We start from the raw sequence: 15,000 nt of genomic DNA, 5'->3' as shown, positions 1-15,000 counted from the left end.
ACTGGGGTGGTTAGTTTCTTTCATATCATTGGTCGCTCGGTATATTGTTCATTAGCCAAGTTCGGTTACAAACGCAGGAAATTTTTGCTGTATTAGCTTTTAAACCGAAGGAAATGTCAGTACCCAGGATATGGTGCCAGGCTCAAGGACGATTTGACGGTCAACTTAGACAAAGTTAATTTAGAGTATCCCCAGTGTAAGCTGGATTTGAAACAACAAGAATGTTTGTCTAGCTTGTCTAGCAAAAAAGTTGGTATTTCAGAAGAAAACTTAGACGTTATCGCTTATACCAATCTTGAAGAATAGTGTTTTTTATCGAATCAAAGAGTTGTTTTTCGTGTTTCCCGACCGTATAATTTTGAACGCACGACGCCCCACAATTGCGTTCATTTAGGTCTGGAGATATCTGGCTTCAGTTTGGGACCTCATCTTGGGTACGCTTGGCTTAATTAATACAAGAGGAAAATCCACTTTATATAATTACTTTCTAATCGTATCAGACCTAAGCAAAATTGAAATGACAATCTGAGTCGCCGTTAATATTGAATGGGTTTATTATTTTAATTTATATGTTCGGAAAGTTATCTTATCTATCCCTTAGCTGTGTTGTGTCGACAACAAACTAAAAAAGAAAATGTTAGATAAACAAATTTTGTTCTCCGCATGGTGTGATTGTACTGAGACTCCGCGAAAACGACAACGCCAAAACTTTGACTATATTATGAAAAAGAATATAGAATGAGTTCTCACCGACAAAACCGAACAATCCGATGCTTTCAAACATTGTGGCACACTCACACACTCACGCACATACAAGGACGCACGCACACACAAGTGAACAAAAAACATACAAATATAATATAGTACGATTTAAAAAACACACACAAACGCACACACAGAAACACACACACACACACATATATATATATATATATATACATTTATATATATATATATAATATATATATATATATATATATATATATATATATGTATATATATATATATATATATATATATATATATATATATATATATATATATATATATATATATAGACTATAATTCTTGGATCTTTTCTGCTAGCGCCCCCCCCCCGCTTAGTTACGCACACCCCATTTATAAATGTGTAAACATATTGTTAAAGCTAAGTAATCTTATACATGAACATATATGAGCAATATGCATTTACTAAAAGCTAGCACAGCTATGGTTTGAAAGTATTACGTATTCAACCAAAATTTGTTGCATATAACGTAAGCATCAAAAAAATTTCTGTATTAGATCATTTTTGGTGTTATCGGCTACAATGAGGGCTTGAATTTTTAAAACTTCTTAAGGAAACTGTTCAAAAAGTGCCTTCAATCTACCTAGACACTCTTGTTTCAATGAAATGCAAATATCGCTCTCACAATTCGCAAAAACTTAGATTTTGGGTGGTGCAAATTTAACGGCTATATAAGGCTGGGGGGGCGCTAGCAGAAAAGATCCTAATTCTTCAGGTGGAAGAAAAGAACTCACTCATTGAGGATAAAATGCTTCTTGAGCTTCATCTTTGTCTCATTAGACTTTTCTTGCGCTTTCTTCATTTATGCTTTAAGGATAATTGTATCGGCTAGATTCAGGACTGTTTTCAACAACGACTAGAAATTTAAGGAAAATTTTTAGTCACAAAATTATCGATGTAATAAAACGATCCAAATTTTTTATTTTTGTTATTTAGTTATTATCATTAGTATTTATTTTAATGTATGTATCACTTCATACTTTCCTATGGTTGCGCCTGAATTGATTACACTGCTATGGTGGCGCCTGTATGTAGCGCTTCATACATTGCACCTAAATTAACAATAATGCTACCAAAGAGGGTTATTCAAAGATAAAAAATTTACGTTTTAATTATCTATTAAACATTTGGGACTGGTTTGAACTTTGAATTCTGCAGATTCCGTTCCTTATTCAGTGTATTCCAACATTTAATACTTCTTTTTTTGCGGCAAGTTGAAAGAAGAAGGAATGAAAAATTTAATTTTTTCGCTTCGAACAAAATCATCAATTTAATTATAAATACAAATGCTACAAATAGGTAAAGGGTAGATAAATGGGGCCATATGGACCCACCACCTAGTATCTGCCCCGAGGTAAACAGTGATACAATTCTCAAAATTAAAAGGAAGAAAAATTTCTCTTCTTTTCCCACCCTTTCTGCATTCCGATCTGAATCATGAATGACTTAACTTTTCCCTTAGAAGGCTGTTTATTTCCAATCGTCCCCGGTGATGAAACGAACCGGTCGTCCCCGCTTCGTCCCCGCTTAATTCTTTAAATTTCTTTCTAGGAAAGCTAGCTGACAAGCAATCTTCCCACGCTAAAGTTCCAGCTGGAAAACAAGAATGTTGCAACAGCTTCAGAAGGAAAGTGCTCACGTCAAGACTTTCGTGCGTTCATTTCCAGGACTATTGGATTTGCATTCATTTCCATAATTTTGTACGTTCATGATTAGATTAACATGCGTTTTTCAATGCTTAGAGACCAAATATTTTTTTTTACAAAATTTCATCCGCCTCATGCAAACATATTGGTTCTGTGTACATGCTTGATTTTGTCTGGGACCTAAATCTGGATATAACTAGGCATCCGAGCTGCACATAGTCGCTTCAATGGATACTACATTGTGTCATGATCAATGATAATTAAATGCAAAGAATCAATTGAATCAAATGTATAGGAACAACCGCAAATGAAAGAACTGCACTAAAAATAATAATAATATACACGGCAATCACCTTCCTTCACCCCACCCCCCGTTTCATTGTAAACAGTTCGATTTACATTCAACTACCCAATTCCTTTAAATCGATCAGTGTTTAATAGATTCACGCTATTGTGCGATCTGGATAGAAGGGGGGGGGGAGGGTCCGTAAAAATCGCGTTGAAATCATATTTGCAAAAGTTTCTAATTTTTGTTGCTACTTTTTCTCAACATTAAACCACAATTCTTGCAAAAAATGTACAGTTTAGTGGCAAAAATTGCAACAAAAATTGTTGCTACTTTTTCACAACATTAAACCACAATTCTTGCAAAAAATGTACAGTTTAGTGGCAAAAATTGCAACAAAAATTGTTGCTACTTTTTCACAACATTAAACCACAATTCTTGTAAAAAAAAATGTACATTTTAGTGGCAAAAATAGCTGAAATCCGTACACTCTAGCGTCAAAGAGCCCTAAAAACTCGACCGGGGTGAGCAGAACAAACAGTTTTGAATGTTCTCTTCATCTTTTTCTTCACTGTTGAGTTGGATGCTGTGTAGAGGAAAGGGTCAATTATCGCAACCAACGCATAAGGCATTCGAAAAAGGTAGATCGTGCTCATATATTTATGAGGTTCTCCGCTATAAAAAGACGCATCAGTCAATTTTCTGAAACCAATTAAGGCGCCTAAAAATGTTGGCGGAAACGCAATTGCAATAAACATAGTTCCTGCTACAAAAAATATGAAAGTTATCCGACGTTTTGAATCGAGTCTTCTGATTTCAGATTGTGTTTGTCGAGATACTGTTTCCTCTTCCAAATTTCTATCGGACTGTTTTATAATTGGCAGCTGGTTTGCGGTTATTTTGATTACAGCTGAACATTGGTCTTCATTTTAACCAATTTTGTTTGTGGTCAATTTGCCCAGTAGTTCTTTAATTCTAAGACTTAAAGTAAAGAATTCATTCACCTTCTTAAATGCAATTTTTGGACTTTAAGGTCTTCCAAGGTTTAGGTGCCAGACCAAAGTTACCTCTGACCAATGTTGGGTGGCACATGTGGTATAGTAAGACCCAAAATTACAGGGTCGGAAAAGTGTTCTCAACACACGAAAGTCTGATCTGAGAGCAAAGGCTGGACGTAAATCAGCCCAATATCTGATCACACAGAAAAGAGTTTTGATTTGGCCCCAGTTTCCTATTACCACTGTTTTTTTCACATAAAAACATAAACCGACTAATTTTGGAAGAATTGCTCTCGAACAACAGGCGATTGGGTGGAAGAACATTTGGCCCCGTTGGGATTCGAACCACTGGCCTCCCGATCCATAACATGATGCACTAAACACTTGGCTATGTTTGCGTTGCTGCAAGCGACTTTATTTTAGCAACAGCTTTACTTCGGAGCGAGCGCAAATAGAGATCACTTGAAAATTCAGAACAAAAGCGTGAAAGTCAAAGAATAATCTAGGGGTAAAGTGCAAAGAGATCAAGCAAAAAAATTTGCATAAAAAAACGCACTAGAGTCTGATTAGAGAGAGTTGTCGCTTTTGTCTGGCATTTTCCGATCAGAACAAGCTGCCCGGGTTTACGAGTCATTACACTTCAGAACTGAGTCATGGATCTTTTACAGAAATCAAAGAACACTGATCTTGGCATATTATAGACGGTTTACTATGAGCTTTTATCAACACTGCTGGTGATTATCTGAACAGGTTGAAACATTTTCTCTTGTTACTCTGAATAGGCTGAAATTATTCTGTTGTTCGACTGAAAAGGATGAAAAATATTCTGCTGTTTGTCTGAACAGGATGAAAAATATTCTGCTGTTCGTCTGAATAGACTTACATGTATTCTACTGCTTATCTAGCAGACGGTGTACATGTATTTTGCCGTTCTACTGGTCTACATGTATTTTATTGTTCTACATAGTGACCCCTAGAACTCATGTCTCATCATGCTCATACATACAGCAGTAAATGTCTCATCATAATCAGACAAACAGCATTCAACACGTCATCATTAATTTTTGCTGATTTAATGCTCAGTCTGTCAGAGTTATAAAGTCTGGAAATAACGGGTTTCATTGTTGAGTAAAATTGGAATATAATGATTCATTAATGAAATGCTATCAGAGGTAACTCCGGGTACGATAGCACAAAGATCGCAGTATTTGTTGGATTGCAAGAAGGTCTAATCAGGGATCATGTCAGTGTTTGACACTATCTGATCAAATGCCAAATTCTAGAAACTGTTTGATCCAAAATCGCTAGGGTCTGGCGCTTGGGCTTGATCGTGCTTTTAAAGATCATAAGCTCCGATTGGCAAACTAACTAACAAAAAGTGCTCATCTGTTCTTAATAAAAAAAATTAAGAACCGAGGTGTTTTTAAAGTGTTCGCAATTAATATAATTTAGTTTTTGGTCAGGCTAGAGGTTTTTGGATTTTCTTCTTTTTGCGTTTCTTGCTCTTCTTCCCTTGCCTGTTTTTTTTGGTCTCTTAATGTCTCTAATTTTTTAAAAACTATTTATACTTGTTTTTGCCATTGGTGTTTTTCAGTTTTTTGGTATGTTGTTTTTCATGAATTCACCATGTGTTTGGTCTCTCTATCTGTTTCAAACTTTTTTTCTAATGAAGTGTACTACCGTAATTCTGTCGGCATCAGTATTTTGCATATCGGGAGAGTTTCCGGAGTCAAACTCCGTTTGCAGTTTGTTTGCACTTGCACTCACAATCTGAAGAGAACTTAAATTTCGCAGACAAATTCGGTGCAGTTGTCTTTTTGACGATAGTTTTCCATTACAATTTTTGACAGTTTCCGAAACTGATGTTTGAAGCTTTGCAAAATTATCGAAAATCGGTTTGAGCTTTTGTTCACAAAGTAATCAGGTTCAATTTGGTTGTTTGTGCGGCTGCTCTGTTTGCTCATGGGTGAATAACATGAAAATCTTCGGACTCATAGTAATCTAACGATTCAATCTAGTATTTGTAACCTTTTTCCTAATAAAATTTTATGTGAAGGCCGTTCATAGCTTGATCAATTGTTCCGTGTTCGCTTATTCAATTGTTCAATTGTTACGTACTCCAGTATGATCCTGTTCGCTGTTTAGACACAGCGAAGAAGGACACAATGTTTATGTTGGTTCACTTAGAAAGTCTATCTACGGTTAGTTATATTTTTTGTGTGCATTTGTTAACTTTTGATCAGCAATGGATTGTTATCTGTTTTTTGGTTAACAGAGAGTAGAGTTTCTTGGTATCGGTTTTTGTTTAATTGTTTTTATGTTTTCACTTGGTTGTATGCATGTAGGACAGTTGTTTTCAATATCCCTATCTATTTTTGACCAGAAAACATTTTTGTTTTTTGTCCGCCTCAATGAACATTCATTCAGTATGAGATATGTGCAAAGCCTATAGAAACCACTTCTATACACTATTCGCTATCTCATATGATTCCAAGTTGTCGCAAAGCTGTGGACTCCACGTGAGATTGGCTCCTTGTTTAACAAGAATTTGTTTGCCCAGTGATTGGAATCCCGGAAACCCTGCCGGGAAACCCGGGAATCTTATTTTTTCCGGTAATCTCTGTGGAAATCCGGAAATCTTAATTTCTCCCGATAAATTTGGTACGACACCCGGGAATGTCAACTTTTTCAAAGACAGGAATTAGCAATTTTTTTCTTTAACTTAGCTAAAAAACTACAACCTTGAGTTTTTCCGGTGAAGCATGGAATTTTTGAGGAGATTAGTAATAAAAACACAAAACACAAGAAATATTATCTTGCGAACTCCTACAGTTTTTTGTAATTCAGCTGCATGCAACTGTCCAAACTTTCCAGCTGCAACTGTGAGTATCTTGGTGCTTCTTTTGGTTTTCTCTGGTTTTTCTCATGATTTCCCGGACGTCCCGGAGAAAATCTAAAATTCTACCTGCTTTCAGGTTAAGATCTCGGAATTCCTGCCGAAAAATAATTCTCTGATTTCTTGGCAGAATTTTGATAGCTCCCTGTTTTCCCGGTAAGATCCCGACAATTGATCCCGGAATTCCTGCCGGGAAATTTTTATTTCCCTCTATTCCTGTCAGGAATCTTAATTTTCCCGGGTTTCCCGCCATGAAATGCGGGATCTTACTCCATCTTACATCATCCTACAATCCCCGGTAAGGTTCCCGGTAATATCCCCGGATGTTTTTTGGAACTTTCCCGGATCTTAGTGGGAAATTATTTGGGATCTTAGTAAGATTTCCGGGAATCGTTACACTGCTAGGGCGGCTAACTCTCGCTCTTGCATTCTCTCCTCGTTTAGATCGTACATAGTGATATTCGAAATTTTCTTTATCTTCGTTATCTGGTTCCCTAAACAATTGCAGAGCCCCTGAATGGCGTCTTTAGGCCAGTATTTGCAGCAAGGTAGCGAAACCTTATGTTCCCAACGGGTTAATTTATAGAATTAGTTTTTTTCTTTTTTTCGTTTGAGCTGATCGGGTTCTGTTTTTCGTTCAATATTATAAGCCCTTGGTCTGTTTGGATCTTGCGTTGGATTTCGGCAATTATTACAATCTTCTTGTGTTACTTTTGAACTACGTCCTACATAGAGGCAGTGATAGAGCTCTAATACGTGTTCCTCTGGATAGATTATGGTAATTATAGAATTAGATTACTGGTCTCAATTGTGGTTTTTTGCAATTTGTCTAATTTTGTTTCGAAAAACGTCGGTTGGGTTGCTGTGTATTTTTTGAACGCAACTTTTGATGTCTTAAACAGAGGGTTTCTCTTGTTAACAAAATATTTTTGTGAAAAACTGCTCTTTTTGTGGCTATAGCTCTAATTCGGTTGCTGAATTCATCGTGTAAGATTTTTTTGTTAGCCAATTGATATTTGTTTATTATCTAATGGTCGAGTGATTATTATTGGAGCAACTAAACAAATTGATTCTGGCAGTTTCAAGATAATTAATTTAGTTCTCGGTTATTCAGTTGGGTGATTCCCATTTTTTGACCCTCGTAGTATTTGATATCAAAACCAGGCTCCCAAATTTTCTTCGTTTTTTAATCTGGTACTATATGTTTTTACTTTTTGCGTTCCTTAAGGACGCTTATTAACGCTTCATCGTCTAATTCAAGAGTAATTTTCGAATCAAGAAGGTAGTGTGCCATTTTTTTTATTGCATTGGCTTTCATCAAAGTCTTCCACTCAATCTACGTGTATTTCTTCTCACTTTTTCTCCGAGCGTAATCTATCCTTTTTAAATGTTCGGTAGTTAGTGTTTCCCATTATTGTCATAATTCGTGTTACATCATTTTAGTCTTTGAGTCTTGTGCCACAGATATCAATGAAAATTTTCTCGTACAAGCTGTAATTTTGAGGTTTAACGCTCTGCGAACTTTTTCTGGGAAGGTTACTGGGATGTACTGAGGTATTTAAAGTATAAAATCTTTTTATATATAAGTTGTGCTCTAAAATTTTTCTCACTTTCATAGTAAAGACAGCTTGTTTAACGGCGTCTAGGTGAGCAAATATTATTTTAAAGCGTATTTCAAATATATAGAAGATAATTATAGCGGTAGTTTTTTTTGACTTTCCGAGATTTTGACTGCTATGTTTGGCATAAAATTTTTTTGACAAAATTATCAACTGATTTTACAAAATGATTACCAGATTTTTAAACTAATCTCCCATTATCTTTTTCTTGAAGCATTTGTCATTCGGCGATAAATTTGTTTAGTTGGACTTAAGTTTTTTTGGTGGATTTGTACTAAAAATGTTTAATGTTTTGTGTGTGTACTATTATGTGGTAGTTTTTTTTGATGTTATACTTGAAAACGCTATCAATTTTTTAATATTAAAATGTAACTTATCGTAGTTGTCTGCCAACTTCTCTCTTAGTTCACTTATGCTATGGTTTGTGGGTTGAATTTTGATTATCTGTTTTTTGGTATCATTTCTATGTTTTTCCGAAATTACTGAAACAGATAATTTTGTCTCAATTTAATTGGTAGCAACAAAAATGGAAGAAAAGAAAATATCTGAGGAAAATCTACATTTCAAATGGTGTATGGAACCGAAACCAATAACATTTTATAATGTTCTTTGAGGAAAATCCCCGATAAAACAGATCAAACAAATAGGCAGCAAGTGAAAAGAATCAAGAATGGCACTAGTTCTGAAAATAGGAACCCTCAGACAAGAACACGGACAAACAAAGAAAATGATCAGGAGTCTGACTTCAAACTCGACTTCAAAGAGGCGACAGAAAGAGCTATAAACAGTCTATTAACGGACTGATTCCGAACAAAAGCACCAGCAGATACGCAGAGAAAAACGTCTGGACATGATCAACTCTGTAGCGCAACTGATAATAAAGCGCAGTTAAACTGTACATTTACAAAAAATATGCTGACGAATCAACTACAAACAAAGACATTCGAAAGAAGATGAATGGAAACAACAATTTCCTAATAAAAAACAAGAGAAAACCAAAAAACGACAGAATACTGTTAGGGGGTCTATTCAGGCTCAACTACTGTGAAAATGGACCAGTACTGGATTCGAACCAGCATCTTCTACTTGCAAGTCTAGTGTGCTACCCATTTACACCAACTGGTCTTAAGCTCTCGAACTTGGGCATCTCTTATAACCCGTTCTCACGTTCTTTCTTGTTCCTCAAGGCTTCATTTCTCTAGCCAAGTATACGTTGAACAAGTGGAGCTTCGTGTCAAGCTATGTCAAGCTTATCTTATACACAATTTACATTAGGTTGTTCTCTCTCAACCTTCTAACAACTGAAAGAGAGAAACTCAGTTGAAATCAACTCATAGAGAGAAACAACAAAAAAAAACTCGAGCTCACAACAAAATGTCTAGTCAAAGAATGTTGCCTTTAGATTGTTGTACAAAAAATAACGATAACAGGTTTATAATTAACTAAATTCAATCGGATACAAGTTAAGCTTTTTTTGAATATGGGAAACCACATTTGATTTTATCACTAAAATTAGACACCCTTTGGCCATCAACCAAATGTCTTTTCGTACACGTCAACGAACGATGAATTTTTCATAATTATCCTGGGACTGATAAAAATTTGAAGCACAGCACCAAATAAAGCCAAAATTAGGACCATCATCAAACGATTGAAGTGATTGATAATAGTAGACACAACGTTACGCGAATAACAGGATTAATAAACAAAAAACTCTTAAATCAAATAAACTACCTTGATACCAAAATAAGGACATAAGCAATCTAAATGCTAGCAAATTTAGCCAATAGTCCCATCAAACCCGAGCATAATAGGTGATCTAAGACAAAGCCCGTCAAACAATCACTATTATTTGCAACACTAGAACTTGAAAGTACGAAAACAAAAGGCCGTTCTCAAGAGAGATACAACTATTACAAATTCACAAATGATTATAACAACTAAAGCCCTACTAGACACAACCATCATCGAAGGACAGGTGCTCCAAGAGAAGGAAGTCATTGAATTCAGTTTGAAAATTCAATGATCATAACTTATTAAAACGACGGTTGAGTGAATCTATCAGCTGATTCAAAAGATACATTTTGTAAAATTGCCAAAAAATAAATTATGCCAAACATAGAAGACATAATACCACAAATCTCAGTCACAATCTTGGAAGATAAAAAACTATCGTTATTATTATCCTCTGGCAAAATGACTCACGCTTTTGAACGAAATCTATTTGGCCCGAACACCGCCGAAAAATGTATATTTACCATGATAGTATCTTTACCATGATTCGCGGGGAAAAATAACTGATATACCATTGATTTTACACACTTCGGGATATCCCAGTAATTTAACAAGAAAAAATTGACAAAAACATAAATCCAAAAACCCCATCTTGTAAGACGATATATTTAGGGTCACGGAAATCCAAGACTAGTAAGAGATGGGAAACAGCAAGAAAAACTAGAAAAAGCTGAATACAGCTTCAGCCGAGAAAACAAAACTAATTCATGCTAGCATTAACGTGCTTGGATAAAATGTTGATGATAAAGGAATGGAGCCGAGAATTGAACAGACCCTCAACTTATAATAAGGCCATTCATAACGATAAATTGGTCGTCTCACAAGCTGGATCTTGACGTTTGGAGTTCTAATTTTTTTCTCAGAAGACCACTCGCATATGTCCAACATTATTTAAAATCCTTTTACATAACATCTGCGTGCTGTGATTTCCCACCGTCATGGTACAGATACATTGTTTTGCGGTGCCTGAGTTAAGTTCAATACGCTGGATTTCTATATCTATCATGTATGCAAGTGCCATAAATTTCCCCCGTATTCTATATTTTTAGTTCTTGGCCAAAATCCTCGAATAATTTGAGGCACACTTAGCTGTTGTAGTGAGTTCAAATTTACTCTCAGCGTCGTGCATCAAATCTTTTTTTCTCGGTTAAAACGAGAGTCGTTAAAAGAAGCTGAATTTTTAAAACAAAAAAGTTTGGAAATTTTTTAGCATAGGGATTGAAATTGACCATTCGATTCGACCAGATTTTGTTGTCAGTTACTTCACCGCAACTGCTGCCGTTCATAGAATTTAAATGAGCTGCGTAAACTCAAAAACTTTCATCTGCAGAAAAAAATCTACAAATACATTTATTTTTGTTCCGACCCCTCTTGAGGGTGGGGGGTGGGGGAATTATATACGCAAATGGGTTTTTTTTTGTTCAGACAATTTTGATCAATCGATATATTCATCGTACAGAGTTGTGAGTTGTATCAATGAAGAGCCCTTCCAGCTTAGAATATGGAATAAAAAAAGATTTTTTCATATTTCCTTTCTTACATGGAGTTATCGAGGTTTGAAATTTGTGAAAAATAGACGAATTTCCGCTGTTTTTATTCACATTTTTGGGAATTCCGCCTTAAACTTGTAAAAAAGTTTATTTTTCACCGCTATTCACCGCTGATCTTACACTATTTTTTGACAAAACCTCGACCCGGGTTATAATCAAGGAAACAGGAAAAGTCATGAAGATAAAACCGTAAAAGCGTCGCCTAAAAGAATTGTTATTACAAGTAATTGAGGATAATGACCTTTGTTCTCTTCAAGGAAACACTTTGCTACCAAAACATTCATAGCAAAAATAAACATTCCAATTATCGGCAGAACGAATAACACACGAAATGACGCCACAACAGAGATATTTGCATCAAACATTTTTCAGGTAAAACACACAATAACGGATCTTAAAATTAAATGGTACGGTATCAAAAGGGTTGAAACAATATTACTTACTAAGCTGAGAACAGAAAAAATGTTGACTATTTGGGTTTAATTTTTTTGGGTAAAATTTTGGCTAAATATTTCAAAATTCAGCCTTTTTCATCAAAAATTGCCCGAAGTAAGATTCTTTAGTCCCCTTTGATTAAATTTCCTAGAATTATACACCCCGGAAACAACAAACACAATCGTTGTAAATTTTAGGAGGAGCCATTTGTGCTTCCATTCCCATTGAGAGTTGTCTAGAATCAAAATTTCGCCGTTTTTTGCTAACTTTGCTCAAATATTATCAAAAACGCAGCATTTATTTTTAAACTTTAAATTAACAAATTATCCAAAAATAAAAAATCCGAAACAATTGAGTGTTCTAAGTAGACGATCAACAATAGCAGGCCTGGTTTTGGTCCAATCTCGAACTGTTAAAATCATTAAATATTTTTAAAAGTTTTTGTTATGAATTTACTGGCTTCTACACTGGTTTTTCTCACAAAGAAGAAAACTAGTTTTTGATTTTTGTCTATATTTAACGTTCTTTTTGTTGACTTAGGACATACGCTGAATGATTACAGGTCTTGAGCTCTTCTTTTGGACGATTAGTTGAACCTATTTAATCATTTCATTTTGTAGCTAATGGCTTTCATGACTTTGAAAAACATTGTTTCATTGTTTCATGACTTTGAAAAACAACGAAAGTTTCATTGTTTCATTGTTTCATGACTTTGAAAAACAACGAAAGTTCAATAATTTTGCCATTTTTCTCTTTTTTGGTCTGCTTGTTACCTTTTCTGATTAATGAGAAGACCTATACCACATTTTTGGCGTTCGATGAAGGCTCAATTGATCATATTTTGAGGGGGCCAAATCTGGCTTTACGGCTTCGACAGCATTTTCTCGCAAGTTTTTATTAATTTTTTTCTGTTGTCTCTATTTGTTCTTTTTGTAACTGCATAAAAATTGACCAATGACAGGTCTGAATGCCCTCTTATTGTAATGAAGTACAAGTTATTTTATTTAGCATCAATTTTATCCGACGCTACTTTGAGCTTGTTGGTAAGTTTTTTAATGAACATAAAGTTTGTTGTGCGTCTTGACTTGCGTTATTATCAATGTCTGATCTCATCAATCTGATGCGGCATTTTTTTTACTCCACTGAGTTATTTGCGTTGGAGGCGATCTTTGTTCATACACATTTTTTTTTTGAAAAATACTTGAATTTTTTGGTGTTTTCTATCTGTTCCTCATTTGGTAGACATTTATGCCAAAAATGTGGATGAGCGGGGTCGGAACTTTATGTGCGAACGCACATTACCGAGCCTCCTTGTTTCCTTAGAAGCCAAAAAATGGAGGAGCACATTACAAAAGTCAAGGAAAAGTATGGGGGATTACGAAAGGCTTCAATATAAAGAAATAGTCAATGCGAAATAGTCAACTTCAACCTGAATTTGAAGTGGATGATTCACTATCAATTTTCTACCAGCTTTTCTATGATTCTATCTGAAAACATAAACAGATTTTTTTTTAAATATAGGTATTCAAATTGACCATTCGAGTTGACCGAATATGAGACTTTGTCGTTCGTTAATTCTCTGCTGGCGCTGGCGTTCATCGAAGCCTCAGAATTTTGCTTACCTTTGAAGCATATTTTGGTGAATCCTAACTTGTATTCCTTTGCGATAGAAATGTAAACGTAAAGCATCAAGACAGAATCAATAGAGACCAGCAAAAACTGATATTGAGGCCAATAAACATATGATGAACTGAAAGCTAAATTTGCGTTATAGTTGTATTCATAATCGATTATAATCGTAGTACGTATAGTTTGCTATATCCGAATAGTTAAAAATTGTTTCAATAGAATAGTCAGTTGCTATGCCAAAATCTGAATAATATGTTAGTGTGTTCTCTAACTTGACAGCGAACAGAACTAAGAAGCACAAGAAGCTCGAAATAGCTACAAGTGAAACCATAATAATGATATTTGATTTCGTGAAATATTTTTTATATGTGAATGGTTTTAGTATTGCAAAATATCTGTTCAGGCTCATTATGAATATCATCATTAGTGAAAACAAAGTTAAAGCGCTGTCACTGGTCACGTAAATATCGAATACAATTATAGCAGATAGAATTGACTTTAGTGTCTGATCGAGGACGGCGTTTCCCGGGTCGAGGTGTCAACGCTAAAAATCGCTCAAAGATGTAAGATTTGCGGTGAATTTGAGTAAAAGTGTAAGATTTGCGCTCAATGCGGTGAAAAAAAACTTCTAAGCGGTGAAAAAAATTTTTCACCTCTAAAGTTGCAAATCTTCACCACTAATTTCAACGCATATCTTAGATTCACAGAAAATATCATTGCTGTAAGAGATCCCGCAGTGGTATAAGAAGATGCTAACATGCAGGAGGTGAGAGGTTCGAAGCCGTGCACTTCACTTTCCTTTTGTAAGAAATCTGTTGAATGCTGTGAAAAAACTTTTGACCGCTAAAAACCGCAAATTTTACACCGCATTCAACGCTAAAAGAGGCGGTCGCTTTGCCGTGAAAAAAGATTTTTTTCACCACTATTCACCGCTAATCTTACATTATTTTTTGACAAAATCTCGACCCGGGTTATAATCAAGGAAACAGGAAAAGCCATGAAGATAAAACCGTAAATTGCGTCACCTATAAGATTTGTAATTACAAGTAATTGAGGAGATGACCTTTTGTTCTCTTCAAGGAAACACTTTGCTACCAAAACATTCATAGCAAAAATGAACATTCCAATTATCGGCAGAACGAATAACACACAAAATGACGCCACAACTGAGATAACATCAACCATTTTTCAGCTAAAATACTCAAGAACAGATCTTGAAGGTAATTGGTACCAAAGGGGTTGAAACAATGACAACTAATCTTAGAACAGAGAAGTTTTAATGGTTTGCTTTGACAGCAAAGACAAGCAGACGTTTGTTAAAGTGATTGCCCGAGTTTAAGATAACAAAAGACGTTTAATA

The 15,000-nt window shown here is 35.2% G+C and overlaps 1 protein-coding gene and 1 long non-coding RNA gene across 3 annotated transcripts in view; one reads left to right on the top strand and one right to left on the bottom strand.

Annotated features, from left to right (window-relative positions):
* Window positions 1–15,000, top strand: part of LOC142351224 (mediator of RNA polymerase II transcription subunit 22-like) — a 595,906-nt gene that overhangs the window by 362,338 nt on the left and 218,568 nt on the right. The window lies entirely within an intron of this gene.
* Window positions 2,914–14,937, bottom strand: LOC142350350 (uncharacterized). 2 transcript variants are annotated; one of them, XR_012760875.1, is made up of 3 exons: window positions 14,607–14,937; window positions 13,547–14,184; window positions 2,914–3,641 (listed from the first exon to the last, which is right to left on the bottom strand). It is a non-coding gene; the product is annotated as an uncharacterized LOC142350350 (long non-coding RNA). The 2 variants fall into 2 exon arrangements; XR_012760876.1 differs by having other exon boundaries at window positions 13,547–14,145.

The sequence above is a fragment of the Convolutriloba macropyga genome, chromosome 12 (assembly GCF_964194025.1).
Source record: "Convolutriloba macropyga chromosome 12, txConMacr16.3, whole genome shotgun sequence".
Taxonomy (NCBI): Eukaryota; Metazoa; Xenacoelomorpha; order Acoela; family Convolutidae; genus Convolutriloba; species Convolutriloba macropyga.
The sequence above is the reverse complement of the archived record's forward strand: the minus strand, read 5'-3'. Positions and strand labels throughout refer to the sequence as shown.